A 19,023-nucleotide genomic window follows, 5' to 3' on the forward strand; every position below is an offset into this window, starting at 1 on the left:
GGGGAGCAGGCAAGTGACATTTCAAGGATCATTTATTACTTTTCTACCCTTTAGGTGGCCATTAGCACTTGCACCAAGTTTGGGCCAAGGACAATAACACGCTGTTGTTACCATTTCCATTCAACTATGGTAACAGCACAGGAGGATAACACACACCAGGCATGTACACAATATACCACAGTGTCCTGGGCAAGCAAGAGCCCAGCAAACAAACATACTGCTGTCACTCATGGTGCTCATACCCAAAAGGGGCAAATGAGCCCACCACATCCATTCCTTGTGCACAGCAAATGTCAGACACCTCACTATCCAGCTCCACAGAATACCAAAAATTGTTCTCAGCAAAGGCCAAGGCGAAGGCTGCTCACCATAAGCTTTGTATAGCCTTGCTTTCTTCTGGGCCAGCACTTGTGCAGGGGAGGCCTTCTCCATCTCTTTGGATGGGAGGTTTCCTACAGGTGATGGCTGTTGATGCAAACACCTGGTGAAGATATTCCTTCTCCTGGGTCAGGTGGGACACAGGTTTGGCATGGCATTTTGGTATATTCTTGCCCACAGTTGTTGTCCTCGGACACAGAGGAATCTATATTTGCTTCCTAATAATAAGCAGCACCAGGTTGGGAGAAGAAGCACTCATGTCAAGGAAGCAATGATGGGATGGTCTTTGGGCTCATTTAAGCTCTTCCCTTATAATTGTTTATCAGCTGCTTCTGTATCACTTTTTTTTTTTCTTTCTGTGTATGCAAAGTGTGTATTGAATTATTGCATTATGCAATAAGATGAAGAAATATTTATTCTGAGATGTGTATATTAACTGTTCTTAAGTCCAAAGCACAACTAATTGTGATCCGGGTTCTGGAAACCCTTCTGTGACTCAGCTTCATCATTGTGAGCAGTATTTCTGAAGTCCACATGGTTCCTGTAGTCTTCAAGGGAAGAGTAAATATAAAAGTTTGCAGTGGGAGTATTGCAAGTGAAAGATGTTCTTCAGTTAACCTAGGTTCTGAAGGACAGAGATAAGGAAAATATCACTGATTCTGGTCTGCTGACAAAGTTTTTGGAGAAGAAAGTTTAAAACAGAACAAAATTTATTGTGAAGCACAGGGATTCTTGGCCCATCTCTTGAAAAAATGTACAAATCCCCAAATTTCTTTCCTTTATGATTTCTTTTCTCTCTACAACTTTAGAAACGCCCATTAATTTCAAATTTTGAATGTAGTATTTGAATCCAGTTATTAATATTGATTTTTAAGGGCAATTTAATTTTCTTATATTTATAAGAAAGAGAACAGTTACAAAAAAAAAATCAGTAGTTTTCACCTTGACAAATTCCTTTCCCTGCCCATGCAGCCATGCGAGAGTTAGATATATCCACTACTGGATGGTTTTCAGGCAGACTTTTAGAGCATCATCCATCTCCTCTGAGATATCTGAGCATTCCCAAATGCCATTACTTCCCTCTAACATGTGTCTTTTTGGTCCTCCTGGTCCCTGGGGTCTCAATCAATATCTGGCTGGGTGAGCAGCCCTGCAGTCCCTTTTAGTTCCTTTTCTGGGAGCTGATATCCCACAGAGTTGATACTTCATCATGAAAGATCAGACTCTTCCCCTAACATGATTCTTCATTAGTGAACTGCTATATCATGGTCCTTCTATGTTTAATCTCCTCAATTAGTTCAAATAATGAATTTACTGCCAGGAAAGTTTACAAGAGAATATCATTTTAAATAAATACACAGTAAGTAACTAATGACTACGTGCACTCCAAACCTGCACGTGCTCACCCTGGCAGGCTACAGCCAAAGGGCTGTGCAGAGGTGTCACTACAGCCACTGTCTCTATTTCTGTGCTACACAAGGGAAAGGAGGGCTCCAAGCTTTTGGGAATCCCTGACTGTTATTTGGGGGTGCTCTACAATAGTTCCAGATATCTTCTGGTAATAAGATCCAGGCATTAGTAAAGAGCTGTTAGTTAATTTGTAGGAAACCTACAGGTTAGATATTTAAATCTCATCTTCCTTTAAACTCTCATAAAAAGTAGAATGCATTTACATGATCATCTACAAAGGCAGAATGGTCTGTATAAACTAGGTGCTACTGTTTTTTCTTAAAACAGCAGTTACTGACCAAGTGGTGCATTTTTTGTCTATATTTTGTACACAAATCTTGGAGTTAAGCCATTCTCAGTAACATGCGTTCCTCACAAATCTGGCTTTAAGTGACAATAAATTCTTTCAGGAAACATTCTTTGTTCAGTTAAACTGTTCATCTTCCAAAAGCTCTGAAATTACTTGGTATTTTGAAAGATGTTTGTTCCATGGTATTAATTAAAGCCACTCTTGCCTTTCTGCAGGTCTTTGCTTTTATCATTATTTTTAATCTAGAAAAGCACATAATTACATAAAGTTCTCTCATAATGTTTCAACAAAGAAACTAACATTTCCAGTTTAACATCTTCTTTGAACAATTAAAACTTTTTTTCTTCAGGAAATCAGAATTAATACCTTCAGACTTCTTTTAAGGAAAAAAAAAAAAGAAAATAACAACAAATAAAATTAAATGGGAAAAAAAATATTTTCATGCTTTTTTACTCTTCTTTCCTAGACTAATTCTGGAAATCCACAAGAAGGTAAGGGAAGGAAGATCTTACCACAGTCTAAATTTTCTTCATTTTACTGTGGGGATAAAGAGAAAAACCAGCAAATGTTCTTATGGGGATTTTTCTAATGAAAACTCCTGTAAGCTCTACTATGTCTAGTTCAGGGTGGGGTGTCTATATCTCATTATTACCATATTGAATATTGAAAGTCTCCAGAAGTGACCCAGTGGGTAGTTTTCTATTTGTGGCAAGACCTCCTTAATTACTGAAGTTCAGATGTCTTCACATTCTGTAGACCTGGACTCACGTATAGGTTGGACCTGATTTTTTTCAATGAGAAGTCACTGTTTTCCTAAGGAATTTTCAGAAATATATTTTAATTATCATAGTGCAACACAGAGCATTGAGGCCTTGACCATGTGAAACACTCCATGGGAGATGATGTAGAGTCCCTCAATATCTTGGTGGAACATCTGTGCTCTTCAGAATGGCTCTGCCCAGGTGTCCACTCGCAAGAACAAGAATCAGGACACAGCTCTTATGTCCTGTGTTTAAAGTCTAGAAAGATGAGTGTGGATTCAGGAAAAAAGCAAAGTCTAGAAAGATGAGCGTGGATTCAGAGGCAAAGCAAAACTTATCTCAGTAATGCCATGGATTTAAGGGTAGCTGTTATCCTGTGGATTTATTTGATTCTTATTGAAATTCTAATTCTGAAAACATTAGGAATCCTACTTGCTGTCTCCTAAGCACTCCTTCCAGGCTCAGAGGAAAGGTCAAGGTTATTATTCCTTATAATCCATCATGAGAAATTTTCAGATATCAGCAGTGGCGCTTCAGTAATTTTCCATGACACCTAATGCCTGAAAATTGTGTATTGTTTTCCAGGGAAGGATAGCAAATAAACCCCTTATTCTGAGTTCCTGCTACCTAGGTCAGGATAGGTGCTTCTTCCTAAACAGAAACATACACATATATGTACATAAATAAGAGAGAGGGGGGAGAGACAATTTCTCAGCTGCTCTCTGAAGAAAGCTCTTTCGTGATGAAATTTTTACTGAAGAAAAGCTCCTAAATCAATTGCTCCCAGGCGAGAAGGGGAGGAGGGAAGACAAGGAGAGCCACATTTCCCCTGATCAGCAGTTTTCCATTGCCCTTCCCTCCTTCCTTGCATCTCCATCAGCAGGTTGCAGATAGCATCTGGGGTCTGAACAAAAGCTGACCCCAAGGCAGGGCACCTCTGGGTGCCTGAATGGGCAGTGAAAGCCTTGGCTGGCAATGCCAAATACATGCAGTCCTTGTCCCTTTCCACCACACTGCCTTCCAGCAGAGTGAGAGCAGGGCTCCCATATCAGTTTAGCATACCAGAGACTTAGAGGGGCTTACCAGGCTGCTCTGTTTAGGGGATAAAAGATGGGAGCTTGGCAGGAATAAACATGTCACTTGGGGAGCCTGCTCCACGGGGCCTGATTTCCCTCTCGTGTCAGCTCCCTGCTGGCGCAGCTCCCCAGCACTAATCCTGATTTATGCTGAATTTCAGAGGGGCAGGACCAGCCCCTTTATAGCTCCCAGGCGCTGCCTGAGTGCCCACTGGCACTCAGGAGGAGGGAAAACATGTCCTCCTTGTGCTGGTAGAAACAAAATATGCAACTTAAGCAATTTTCTAGCTTCTTGGGCAGCAGCACATTGCTTTGCAGATGTTTGTGAAGCATTGTTTAACACTGTTTAACAGTACTCATCAGGATTGGGAACCAGGGGGGTAAACTCTGCTCTTCTGCTGTTTCCCATGAAGCTGGGCTAGAAAAATCAGCTGTGATTTCAAAGCTAGAAATATCTACAGGGCACACTCTTCAGTGAGTGGACACCTGACATTTTCTGTCAATGGGGTGGCTCATTGTGACTGCACCATGCCTGAGAGATGCACATCTTGTAAGTGAGTGGAGGACTGCTTACAGGCCTTCCTGATGGATGTACTGGGAGAAACAGTCATTTATTTATGGTGGCTCTGAGATATCAGAATGTTGAGCTGGCTCTTAGCAGTGAGTTTGCTTTCAAATCCATAGCTTTTCATTTTAAAAAGGAAGGTTGGCATCACTGTTTCCATGTTGTTTCTCACACATCTTTTAGCTTTTTGGTATTTCTTAAAGGGTGAAAGTGGGGAAAGAATCCCCAAGACTTTAAAAAGGCTTTACAAAGATACCTGCTCAACAAGGTAATGTGCAACAGGCTGGGATAGCTGAGCATACGTGAACATTTCATCCCATGATCTCCATCACACAACGCACAGATCAGCGTCTCCCCCAGACCTCAGTGGGAAGTCCATCAAGGGCAAAGCCCTCCTGAAGTTTGTTTTGGAGGTAAGTTATCACTCTTCCCCTTCCCCACCCCTTCCCTCTTCTCAGTCATGGCTGATTCAGCTCAGCAGGATTCAGCTTGAGCCCATGCTGCCCAAGAAACTGCAGGGTCCCTTGCAGATGTTTGGTAACACATCAGCGGCACGGCCCAACACAATGTAATGAAATTCCCCCCCAATCTCCCCCAGACATTACCTAATTGATAAAGTGGCCGTCCCACGCCACAGCAGCTCCCTCCCCAGCTCATGCGACACAGCCGGGCTCTGTTCCCTTTCGCCATGACCTCATGCCGGCACTCGCCGCCCATGCATCATGCTGCCTGCAAGCTTCCTCTTCCACACCAGATAAACACGGCTGAGACAAACTCCCTCAGCAATACAAGAAAAAAAAAAAAAAAAAAAGACAAAATTAAAATAACTCCTAACCTTTCTGAAGCTCCTGCCTCGGGCCCTCATTCCTGGTGAGATCTGTTAGCCGTGGGATCCCATGCGGAGCCTATCTCAGTGGCCTCTAGCCTACTGCTGTTTGCTGACAAAATCTAGAGAGGGAAAATACTAAGAAATGCAGAGGTTTCTGCTATAACTTCCAGACATGAATACCAAAGTTACTCACACTTATACAAGTGCACATGCATAGGTAGAATTTCCATGGGGTCAGGCTCATTGGCAAAAATCAGGCATAACTGAGTTGGTGGAGCTGTAGTTATGTTTGCACTGAGTTTTATTTACTCAGTAGCACACCTAATGCAGAACTGGAAAACTAAGCTGTGCATAGGGGAAAATCTATGCAAGCAAGTTTAGTAGCAAAAGAGCCATTTTCTTTTTTTTTTTTGTTAGTAGCTTCTAATTTGAGATTGCCTCTTAACATTGCCCCCTCAGTACATAGTCTACAATGTCTTTTTGTCATGTGATCTCCCCTGTGACCTGAAAGCTGAATTCAGTTAATCTTCACTACCTGGTCTATGGATCTGTCATGGAAAAGACAGCTGTTAATTCCCTATCATCCTTATCATGCTTAAACATGGTGGGTCTTAGCAAAGTTCACACACTAATGGAATTACTGAAACTTGCAATCATACATTGACCAAAATTATCTATAAAACCCTGTGGAATTTAGCAAATAAGAACAGGAAAAAAAAGGATCCAAATATTCGAAACATTTTCTGAATTATGTATTTTGAAAAAATTATTTTAAATTGTTTCAATTCAAAATACAATTTTGTTTCAAAATCTCTCTTTCGATTATAAAAGAATGCCCTCCAAAATCATGTAAAGATCACTCAAAGAACCTGTATCTGTGCATGTGTGCATATGCCCACACACACATAAAAGCAGAGAGAAACACAGAGAAAATTAGAACCTACAAAGAACATTATCTCCCATTAATTTAAGTTAAAGGTAATCCTGAAAATTTTTCCATTCTGGTTTCTCAGTTCAGATATCAAACAAAAAATACAGAAATCAACTACTAACTCCTAATGCTTACATACAATATCCTTTATTCCTCCCATAGTGAAAACCCCACAAAGGGCATCTGGGCTCTAAAGTATAAATCAGTATTTATGAATGACAGGAAATTGTAAATTTTTGAGCCTAAAAGTAAAAAAAAAAAAAAAAAAAAAAAGGATAGTACTTTGTCACACACTTAATACAGGACACTGTGGGCTTTTGTGGGATGTTTAAAGCAGGAGTTGTTCAGTTGCCATAACATTCTTCATCCTGCCATTTTTCTGGCTGCAGGAAATGAAGGGCTGTGAAGACCCCGAATATGAATGTGCCATCAGGAAGAGCACTGGATCTTCTTGTATCCTAAATCCCTTGGCATTATTCTCTCCCACTGAAAGAACTCAGGACAGATCAGATAGCTACAAACAAGATTTTATTTTCCTCCTCTCTCTCTCACTCATGGAGAACATGTCCATAACTCCACCAAGAATAAACAACCCTACAGCTAATCTTCCCACTCCTTGGGACAGTTTGTTGAAATTAGTGAAAGGATGTAGACGTTGCACAGACTGCTCGATAAGAGTTATAAGCACTGTTTTGTTATTACTAAAGAGAGGGAGCATAACTTTTCTGTCTCCAATGACTTTAAAACACAACATTCTCCCTCACGTCTATCTCCCAACCTACTCTATTTACATTAAATATAAGTAAGCATGGGGATGTGCATAAGGAAGGAAAATAAATGGCTTCCAAGGGGTGGGTGTTTTGCTTATTGTATACATTTTTTGAGGACGTGGCAATATAAACCATGAAGTCAAACATGAGAGCAACTCAGAAAGCACCACTAGAACTCAAAAAAACCTCAAAAAACCAGCAAAGCTTATGGTGATGGTTATTTTCCTTGAAATACCAATATGGATACCAGTAATGAAATACAAGTACCCACTGGCAACATGCATCTAGTATTAGATATAACAGATGGAATGGGTAATTTTTCTTTGATTCTTCTCTGATGCTAAAATCAGCCTACTAACTTATGTGGTAGTTCAACTCAAATATTAGCTAAAAGGTAGCACCAGCAGCAGAGTACCACCAGCGCTGCTTTAGGATTGAGATATCAGTGTCTGTTGGGGCAGGCGTCCCATTGCACCCCGTTGCACCCCACTGCCGAGGGCACTACTTGGTTCCGATGGTGGGTGAGCATTGGCGTGATTCCTTTTCTGCAGCTGCCTGGGGAGTGAGATAGGTGACATGTATTTAGGCTGCAGCTGCTCTGAGGCAGACCAAGAGGCTGTCTCTACATGTCGTATCAACCCAAGCACTGCAGGATCCCTGACTGAGGCTCCTTGGAGCTGCGGCAACAGATAACAGGCTGTCGTCATCCCTGTCGGCTAGAATAGATGTAAGTGGAAAAATCCTGCAGCTAATGTTGATCTGGCACTTGCTGAATGCACAGGGAAGGTAGAAAGATGGAGAACAGTGACTAATAATGGGGCGAGATAAAAGTAGGATTTTCCATATCTGATTTCACAGACTCTTGATCGCTTTTTTCTTTCCCCTTGGCCTGTGATTTTGCTACATTTATTTATGCTCTGAATAGGCAATTTCTCTGATGCCATTTGTTTTTGACCAAATTGCACCTAAAAAGGGACTTCATGCTGCTGGTAAAACTACTGTTTAATTAAGCACCCAATTCATTAAAATAGTTTTATTAACTGTGTTATGCATTGGTAATAACTTTGGGCATAGGTGATTCCAGTTTAGTTTTAGGCTATAATTCAACACCAACTCTAACTCCAGTAAAGCTGAACTTACAAATATCAATCTGTTACATAAAAGTGAAAGTGACATAATGATGTTTAAGAGAAGTGTATCCGAATGGCAAAATATTTGGAGTGAAAATCAAGCAGTAACGAATCTGCCTTCAAAATCCAAAATTTATAATTAATGGAGTGTGTGCAAATCTGTAGTGGCTGTTATTCTTTGAGACGTATAAAATTACTGAGAAATACATATCATTCTGTCCAGCAGAGCAGTTGCAAAAATATTGCAGTGCAGTCTTTATAACCACACACTTCTGTGTGGTTTTTGCTGGTATGGCAGGGTGAGAACTGGACAGCAGACACTGTGTACCTCACTGCACACCTTGGTGCAGCACAAACCACTAACACAGTATTTCTTACTGTGCCACACAGCAAATTATTGTTTTGTTGTTATTATTTGCTTGGTTTTGAAAGATATGCAGGAAAACCATGTAGTCCAAATCATATGGGGCTTGATTTTATGTGTTAAAATATTATGACTAGGTAATGAATATTAACTTTGAACATTCTGAAAAGCAATACAGCTTACCTAGCAATGAAGTGCATGAATCCTGTCACAGTTGCTGGGATTTCACTTAATAGGCAGCTTGTCTATTTTCTTTATTCCTTTGATATATTCTAAACTATTTCTTTTGTACAGGCAGGACAGTTTGGGCTAAGCCCTGTACACTGTTGAGAGAGCATGACTAGCCTTCTGCACGTACTGGTTCCATAGAAATACGTGAAGGTGTGTACATATGTCTGCATTTGTCTACACACACGCTGTGTGCATATGCACACAGACTCTCATGCATCATCTAATTTAATTTGCACTATTAGAAAAATTATGAAAACCAAGGAAGAATGTGATGTGCTATTTCCTTCTGTGCAAAATAAGCTGCAAAGACTGACTTTTAAAATTCTGCTGGAGTGCTAGATATTTGCAAGTGTTTTCCCCCCACAGAATTGTACAGCTGTGGGGGAAAAACACTTGCAAATGCTGATATACCTTCAGCATAACACGCTCGCTAACCCTGTCACTTTTGTATGTCGTGTGGTCATGTGTTTGTAATCAGAGGTCCATGGACCTGGCAAGAAAATCACTCCCTTTCCAGCTGTTCTGTCCTTTTACCAGCATTACATTTGGAGAGAAAACTGTAAATAATAAGGAGTTGATGAAGCTTCCACAGCTAGCAAATTTCCAACTTCAAAAGCTTTTCTGCTTCTGAAGTTAATGGTTGACTTCCCTCTGGGTTCACTTTTCATGTTTTTACTATATGCCATTCTAGACCATTAATAACTATCGGTGTTTGTGGCTATTGTACAAGCACCCAGAAACATATGACCATTCTTCTTGGTTCAGAGTTGCAGACCACAAGTGTGTGCATAGTAGAGGGATAAATAAGTGCTTCACAGCAAAGCTTTTTATGTTACAAAAACACTCTCATGTTTAAAAGGTACAATGAACCTTCTTTTTCAAGAATTGCTGGAGATTTCTGGATGTTCCTGAACTTTTGAGACAAATATATCTAGAATCTGTGGCAATAGAGCACTTTCAGAATCACTCAGGTCTGCCCCTTCAGCTGAAACAGGGTCACCTTGAGCAAGTTGTCTAGGATTGTATCCATCTGGGTTTTGAATATCTCCAAGGTTGGAGGCTCTACCATCTCCCTGACAATTCATGCCAGTGCTTGGTCACCCTCACTGTGAAAAAGTGTTTCCTGATGCTCAGACCAAGCCTCCTGTGTTTCAATGGATGCCCCTTGTCTCTGGTCCTGTCACTGGGTACCACTGGAAAGAGCCTGTCTCTGTCTTCTTCATTCCTCCATGCCAGGTATTAATGAGTCAGCCCTCAAGCTGACCCATCACTGAGGAGAATGTAGAGAGAGGTACCACAGGGAGAGTTGACCTTCTCCACACTGAGCACAGTGGAAAAGGTCCTGCTATGGATACCAGAATTTTATCAAAAATAACTCCATCCTGGAAACCAGACTCTTATGATGGTTTGATCTTCAGTGTAGAGCAGCAAAAGAACAAATACAGATAAAAATCTCACTCTGCAATATACGTAAAGTGGACATAGCCTTTAAAACTGAGACCACCTGAGAACCAAGATGCGGGTTGTCACTGCAGGCACAAAATTGGAGGAACCCCATCTCTGCCCTGAAGTCTTACTACCATGTTATCAAGCTAGTTCAGCATTTGCCCTGACATCCCATAAATGTTTTCTTCTTTTTCTGTGATAAACAAATAACCTTCTTCTCCCTCGGTTTCTGTTCTCTCTGATATTAACAGCACATCCAAGTGTATCACCCATCCCGGTGAACATATTCCCATCCTAGTGATTCAGCCCAGATCTGGGCATGAGTTCTGTCTCAGCAGTTCTTCTAGAATACCTGTTGAAACTGTTTATCAAGATGAGTATCTTGATTGTGTTTTTCCCCACACACACACCCATCTATGTTTACACAAAAAAATTTCAGCAGTTAATATAGAAAACCTACATATTTACAACTCTAAATCAAATTGGGACAAATGGCATAACAAATGCTTTCCAATTTGCTGTTTTCTTATTAATTTGCAATTCTGCCCACAGAAACCTCTCCACAAAGATGTAGTGTCATTCATTTGCTTATATTATGCATGCATACATGCTAGTGAAAATAACTTAGACAACTATTTTTTTGCTGCGTTGCTCAAGATAAAGTAGGATGAGAAAGAAAAAGAGGTAATCAAGCCCTAATCATCAACATTTAAAGACAGTCGTCTTCAAAACTCAGGAGACATATGTGGCCCAACTCAATTGCCCCTGTATAAGCAACAAACAGACATGTCCCATGACACCTGGGACATTGGCACAAGGCTGGCAGATATTACATAAAGGTACAGGAGACCCGGGCCAAGCAAGCAGCAAATGAAACCCAGATGTGGTGCCCTGGGAACATATCAAAGAACACATACACACCTACAGGTGAACAAATGAGTCAGGGCTGGCCATCCCCCAACCACCTAGAGCCAGGCAATGTGGGCAAGAACTTTATCCCCTCAGGTCCAAGAGGGGTCTTACAGAAAGTGCTCATAGGTACTCATCAACTTACTTGAGCACATTTAAAGGATTTAAATTCAATCCGCCGCATTGTGGGTCGATGTAGGAGATTGTGTTTCAGTAGTTTCTACAGTTGCTTTCCACTCCACATGAAAGACTTATAGTGCATATGAGAGAGGTACAAAATAAAACTATCCCACATGTAGGTGAGTGCCAGTTCCCAAAAAATCCAGGTGCTTATTACACAGTGGAACAGGGACCCAACCAGAGAAAACTTTCCCTAAGCACATCCTGGCCCTGCAGCTGGGGCAACTGCTCTGCATGCCTGCATCCCTTCTGGTGACAGCAACCATTCTAATAACTGAGATAAAACCTGGGATAAAATCTGAGATAAAAAATACCATTGACATGAGATTTCATTTTCTTCTTACTGAAAAAGGAAAAAGAAAAAATAGTGACTATTTTCTTCAAAAATGTCTGAAACATTTTTAAGAGAAAAAAATTAAAATTCATCCTCATGAAACTTAAGTTGTTCTCAGCTTTGTACTCAATAGTCAAAAACCATTACCCATAAACAAAACAAAGAAAATTGTTCCCAGATCCCATTTAAATGTAGATTAAATTAAATTAAATCAACTTCTGATTTAACTAAATTGGATGAATCCATCTAAAAATGAAAATTAAACAAAGAAAGCAAAAATTTGACCACAATTACTAGTAATTATTGGTGGTAAATATGGCTTCCAAAGATGTTTGGGAATCAGATATCTACAAAGTTTTGTATTCAAATCTGTGGTAAAGCAACAAGCTCTGACCTTGATAAGACTCACTGAGGATGCTATCTGTTCAAGACAGTCTTTTAAATACAAAGGTCAGAAAGAACAGAAACAGAAAGTGGAAGAAACAATCCTACATATTTTATTGAGTAGGTCGCCTTCCAAATGTTGGCAGTTCGTCCCTGCACACTGACAAAGAAATTTACACAAAAATATGCAAGTAGGAGGTTTCATGTTGACTTTTGTTGAGAAAAGTGTACATAACAATAGTCGACAGGACCTGCTAGTACACAGTGCTGTCAGCAGACATTGCCAGCTCAGAGGAGGTACTTGTCACAGTGACAGAGCGCACATTTGCACGTTACAAGCTGTTGTGTTGCACTAACAAGCATCTGTGAGTGTACCTATTTTACATACAACATGAAATTTGTACTTCAAGACATCCTGGCAGAACAAAGCAGATATTCCAGTAAAAGTACATTTATCCAAATAATATTTTCGAGTATCCTGACACATCTTTGCCTAACACCATTTATACAGCAACCGTGACTGAGTTTATATTGCAGTTATTCTGACAAGCATGTCAGGCATTCTGCACATAGGTGACCAAAAATATTGATGCATTAAAGCAGATTTCCTGCCTAGATGCCATTTGATGTGACAAGACCAAAATAAAACCATGGGCCTCTTGTAAACTTTAATCACCATATTAACACCCAGGAGAAAAGCTCTGGATGATCCCAATCTTGTTTAAGAGTGTTCAGCTGTAGATACTTACAGGATGTTCTGCCCCTGCTGATTGCTCATTATCCAAAATTAGCTCTCAGAGCAGTCTTTGCCATAGCGTCTGGCAAAGTGGAAACTGGACCTGTTTTCAAGAGCTTTTGACATTCTCAGGACCTCCGCTCTTCCAGGAATGCATGCCTTCTCTGAGCAGCACATTACACAACTTTCTGCAGAGAGAAGTCAAGAGAGTTGTTACTCAACATCGAAATAAATCCCTGGAATAGTGGGGCAATGTTGATTTTGCTGCTTTCCTGATACACTCACTAGATTATCTGGGATTTAGCTGCAGCTTAATGGTTTACAACAGGTTCAGGTTCTGTACTAGGACGAATTGATCTTGGACACAATAGTTCCAATCCTAAAGGCTTTTTGAAAGCAAAATCTTGGTGGTATTCTTCCAGTATTCAGAAGGAAAAAAAAAAAAAAAAAAGAAAAAGAAAAAGAAGCACTTGTGCTTTCCTCAAAATAGATACCTGATGTAAAAACCTGCCCTCCTGCTGAAAACCTTAGATTACGAAACTACCCACAAAATGTAAGTACACATGCCTACAAAAACAACAGCTCTTCAGTCAAGGCAGAGAAGAAAACATATGTCTTTTATATATATAAAACCTCTTTAGTGCATCTCCTATAAATTATTTTAGCTGGTAATTCAAATTCCTGTTAAGGTCAGGCTTACAGTTATTAAGCCCTGAAAGCCTATAAAAACAAATTACATTTTGAGGCTCCTTTCAAACATTTCCTTAAACAAAGGGAGGTTACAGTAGCTGCTGACTTGACTCTAGTAAGATGATGTGCTGATGTAGTTTATTGGCTGTAACCCTTTTCAATAATTTTTGTGCTAACTTTCAGCTGATAAGCTGCTGGCAGGTTTTTTTTCTTACAGGAAAATTATTTTTTTTTCCATCACCTGAGATGCATCATAAATTTTCTCATCAGAAGAGGCTTGATTATTTCATGACAATTCTTGTTTTGCTATTGTAAAAACATTTATATTTGTGTGCTTTTCATTTTTTGCTGTATCATAGTAAAGCATTTGATTTACATATGTTATATACACAGTGCATACTACATTTAAAAAAATGTAACCTGAAACAAAACTGAACACAAAAGAACAGCAAATAGACTAGATTAATAAGGTTAAACCCAACATTTCTCACCTTTTTAAGACGAAGATCTGGTTTTCTAGGTGAAATATTTAAATTCTTTCACAAAACATTTTTTTGCAATTCCTCATGAAAGTTTCCTGTAGAATGCTGTGCCTCCATTGGCTTTGTGATAGGACTGGGAATATGCTCACTTTGAGTACTTAAAAAAAATCACATCCTGTCATTTCATTTTAAAATTATTTCTGCTTCTTGTCACCGCATATCATTAATTTATTTTTTTTAGCTGTGTGGTAACTATTACTTGGTATTGCTGCACTTTTCCATATGAAAATTTCTTCTAATGCAGCCATTATGTAAATAAATATGTCTACAGTATGTTTTGCTATGTTACAAAAGGAAGCTTTAAAACATGTGCTTCTTATAACTCTTATAAAAATTAATGAAACACTTATTCTTATACAGTGGGTTTAGCTTAACTTTGAAAAACTATGTGAAAACACTAAACTAAAATAAATGAGATTGCTGTTAATGTAAAATATCCATTTGAAATACTTTGGTATTTAAATTTAGCTCATTCAGCCTCTGGTGTATGAGTTTGGAGGTAAGCCAGTTTCTCTTAAAAATAACAGTCCTATGCAAATCCAGAACGGACCGTTTTGGGCTAAAGCTGTGCTTTTTTTTGCATCAACTGTCTTTTTGTGTGAGTGAGGGGAAAAACTTCTTAAACATTAAAATCGTGGTGTGGGAATGCCAACAAAAAGAAAAAGCTGCTTTTCCAGTTGATTCTGTCTGGCATTTCTCAAATCCTGATAATTCCTCCCATGGAAGATGTAGTCTCCACTAAAATAGCTGTAATTAAGAACAGTGATTCCGTACTGGTGCTGGTCCCAGCCTGTGGTCATGGCACGGATGGATGGCAGCAAGGAGCGCGAGGCAGAGCCACCGCAGCTGCGCCCACATGGCCACACCCATCACTCATGAGCTACGCGCACATAGGGCTGCTCAGCCAAAACACAGAGGAGGTGATGAGCCCCAGTGGCACCAAGAGGTGCTTGGTTTGGGGTCTCCCAGGCCCCTGTTTGGGCAGGTCAAACAGGCAGGGGAGGGGAGTTTGGCTTGGGGACCGGGCATCAACCTTGCTCACAGTGGGTCTGTCTCCCTGGACAAAATGGCAAAACTGATGTGGGTGTCATGGACACATCATAAGGTGTCTCGAGAAATGCCGCTGCCATTCCACATTTTGGACTGGACCTGAAGATCTGCAACAGCTCTGCATGGACTTGCCTCTTGAGACAAGTTGCAAATACTATGGCAGCAGTGCTGGTGATGGAGAAGCCATAGTCGTTCATTTTGGGCAAAACCAGAGGGAGAAAAGTGGGAGAAAGATGCCTGGCTCTCTAGTGCCAGCACTAGACAGAAGAAAACCCTCTCAAGTTTATGAGTGAGAAGCACCCTCCACAGAGAGTCTTTGAGGCTATGTCTTTGTGACGACTTGTCCAGCAATCCCGCTCCACTGAGTCTGCTCTCCACCAGAGTGGGCATTGCTCAAAAGAAAGGATACCTCACAAAGATCATGTCTGTGGGTGAAGCAGTACAGCATCTGTCAGAGAAACTCACTTCAGTAATACATTTTTCTCCACTTGTGCAAAAAAGTTGGAATAAGCAACGCATTTGTTGTCTGAGAACTGCTGAAGGAGCAGGTACATAGGGAAGAATTCAGGACAAAGCACATGGAAAAGTAGAGCAACATAGTTCAACTTTCCCCACGGAAGGCAGCTCTCTGATTTTTGACTCTCTAATAAGACAGGAAGTGATGAAGCCTGATCAAAGGGCGGTTTGAACCATGCACATCTTCCACTCGGATCAGCCCACAGCTGCCGGCCTTTTCCAGGATCAGATCAATATTTGGCACAGACCACTACTGTTTGCTTTCAACTTGAGTCATTAAGAAAGACCAATGTTTTTCAGGTCATATGGACAACTTGTCCCAGAAGGAAAAGTGAAAAACATGAGTATTTGCCAAATTGAGGGATATAAAAATGATATAATATTGCAGTTGTTTTACAAGAAGCAACTTTTCCAAACATTACACAATCTTATTAGGAACAGCATTAGCCCATTTAGAAACAGCACTCTACATAAACATTCAGGCAGATTTATTCTTAACCAGCCTGTTACTATCTAGGATACTTCCCAAATCAATCAAACCCTCCTATAATGGAAATACTTCATAGCAAAAACTGTCATAACTTGTAAAAAGGGAAATCCATTTCACTGCTGAATATACCACATCAATAAAAAAATCATACATTTGACAAGAAGATAGATTTTTTTTAAGTGGCTGGGATTATAGGGGAAGGAGTGGCAGAGGTTAATGTTACAAGATTAGAACCACTGTTTGCAACTCACCTTTTGAATGATGTATTATGGTATCCAATGAAGCAAATCTACTGTGGCTTTCATCAGTTTCTCTTTTAGTACAAACAGCAGCAGGAATGAAACTCTGAATTTTTGTGTAGAAAAACCTCAACAAATGAAAAAACAATTAGAGTTTGCACATTTTTCCCCTGCTATTTTTGTTGGCATTTTTCCTCCAGAGGGCCTTAGGGATGGACAGCTTTTTCCTGCCTTTGCATCAGACACGGAGGGGTAGGGATAACTTGTGTTCTGAAAACCAGTTTGTTAGAAGTGGTTGTGGAGACAGGTTGCCTCTTCCCTTGCGGCAGTGTGGCTCTGGAAGAATAGATGTTGGAAGGTTGAAGGAATCTGACTGGTAGAGGCATGCTGAAACCCAGGTCCAGCTCTTAGACAACAAGAAGCTGAACAAACCCAAGTCAGCAGCTCAAAAAAGACCTGAGATATCTCAGAGTATCAAACAAGTGCTGTGCAGGCACAGCTGCTGCAGAAGTGGGGTACAGACTGATCTGGGAAGGGCAGCCACTGTAATTCACTCTGACTTGTTGCAAACACTGTCAGAAGAGGCAAAATGTGCTTCAGGATAAATAATATCATGACTTGATTAGCCCTTCTTTCAGCAAAACAATGCAGACATTCCTTCTGGAAGGTTTGAAGCTGCTGTCAAAGCGCACAGATCATCTGCCTGGGATTTGCCTAGCTTTTCCTAACTCCTTTCTTGGTAAAGCTAAAGGAAAAAGTCTGCATATATATGGTTACCTCTGGTGGTGGGGCTTGCCTGGCCTGTTGCTCATGTTCCTGGTGTTCTTCAGAAGGAAGAGGGCGACAGACATGTGCCAGGCCAGGTGAGCAAGGATAACACCTTCTGCAGGCAGTAGTGGTGGGAAGCAGGCAGAGGTTCATGTGAGAGAGGAGCAGGACAACCAAACAAGTCCCGGTTCCTCCAACATCCCACAAATCAGATAATGAAGTCCTGCTTCCGTCCTGGGCACAAAGAGGAGTGGGGAGACCCAGGCATGGAGGCCAACTGTGCAAAACCCCTCCTGCCTGGGGACAATGACGCAGCTATAAGTCATTTACAAATGGTAAGGGGACAGATCTCCCTGAAGTATCAGTCCCACAACAAACTTACCATGTAGCATCTTTTTCATTTAGACCTCCCCTGCTTCCAGTTTTCCCCACATGTATCCTTCTCCCTGCTTGCCTCCCAGCAGATCCTGTGTGTGCACAGTGTTTGTCCTATCTCAGCAAGAGGATGCAGTCAGTCCAGTGTCTGCATCAGGAGCAGCCTGGCACGAGGCAGGCTCTCCTCCAGCCCTGGCACTGCCTGCCTGGCCCGTGCAGGAGGCCTTGGAGATGTCAGGTACAATACCCCACAGCTGGCTGGGAGACCCAAACATAAAATGAGCTGCTCTAATAACAGGAAAATAAAAAGCTCAGTATGATGTTCAGGTATGCACAAATGAGACTGGACCCAGCCCTAAGCAATGCCAGCTTTTGGCTGGGGGTTTGTCTTGCTGAGAGCTTGGCTGAGAGGAGCATTCCTGAGTGCTTTAGAAATGAGAAGACTGACATAAAAGTCTCATCTCTTTGATGGAGAAGCAAAGCTGAGTGGTAAACGGCCCCGTTGGATTGGGCTTTGGGCAATCTGGTCTGGTGGAATGTGTCCCTGCCCGTAGCAGAGGGGATTGGATCAAAGTGATCTGCAAGGTCCCTTCCAACCCAAACCATTCTGTGACTCTATGAAAACCTCTCCCACAGGCTTTGCATGATGATGTAGAAGTGGCTTTTCCATTAGCTGGCAAAGGTTGCCTGAAGCCCCATTCAATGCATGTGGGCACGTCTCTGAAAAAGGAGTGGCAGAACTGTGCTTTGTGTCCTCTCTGGCTGGCAGAGAAGGACAAGGGAAAAGAGGCCAGCACAAAGTTACATGTATAAAGTTAAGGACAAGCAGGGTGGGTGTGAAACACTATTAATAATTTCATGTCAATTCACAGAAATAATTTGATGTATAAAATTATTTTTAACCTGTAAAATTATCTATTCCCATGAATTCCATCCTAAAAGCCTATATTTTCCTACCTCTTTCTATCACTAACAATTGAAATTCACATATCTGTTCCCATAACAGAAGTTTCAATACAATTTTTTTTACTGGCTTTTTTTAACCCTTATGTAGTCCCACAACTAGAGAGTTAATTCAGGTGAAAACTGTAGCAAAACTGAGTATTATGGAGAAGTGCTTTCTACAGAAAGAGATAATTTAAATTTGGCTCTTCCACGGTTACAGAAAAAGTGAGAAATTCTGCAACACATCCTCTCACAGTTCTTTGTTCTCCCTAACATTTCTAATTTTCATTCGCTCCTAAGGTTAAAAAAGCAATTTGTGGGAAGAAAAAAATAACCAAAACAACAAATCACATGCACACATACAAATTCACCCAGAAAAAATATTTTAAAAACAGACTTCTCCCATCAAAGAGAAAGAAAATATAAAAATTTCATATTTTTATCATATAAGATAAAAAATGTAAATTTTTTTGCAACAAAACTCGCTGGAGATAAAAGAAGGGCAGGATTGCCCCCCACTCACGTCATAGCAATCCACCCTACATTTAATACTTTCTGGGTGTCTCCCCATTCACTTTAGGATCTCAGTTCTTTGGTGGTCTTCTGTTTTGACATCTGCTTACCC

General features: G+C 40.7%; 1 long non-coding RNA gene across 1 annotated transcript; it reads right to left on the reverse strand.

Moving 5' to 3' along the window:
- Positions 1-321: 321 nt before the first annotated feature.
- LOC135287920 (uncharacterized) lies at positions 322-18,293 on the reverse strand. The gene is made up of 4 exons (XR_010351358.1): positions 16,323-18,293; positions 12,797-12,971; positions 5,145-5,317; positions 322-1,003 (listed from the first exon to the last, which is right to left on the reverse strand). It is a non-coding gene; the product is annotated as an uncharacterized LOC135287920 (long non-coding RNA).
- Between the last annotated feature and the right edge of the window lie 730 nt (positions 18,294-19,023).

This window comes from Passer domesticus, chromosome 1 (genome assembly GCF_036417665.1).
Source record: "Passer domesticus isolate bPasDom1 chromosome 1, bPasDom1.hap1, whole genome shotgun sequence".
In the NCBI taxonomy this organism is placed as follows: Eukaryota; Metazoa; Chordata; class Aves; order Passeriformes; family Passeridae; genus Passer; species Passer domesticus.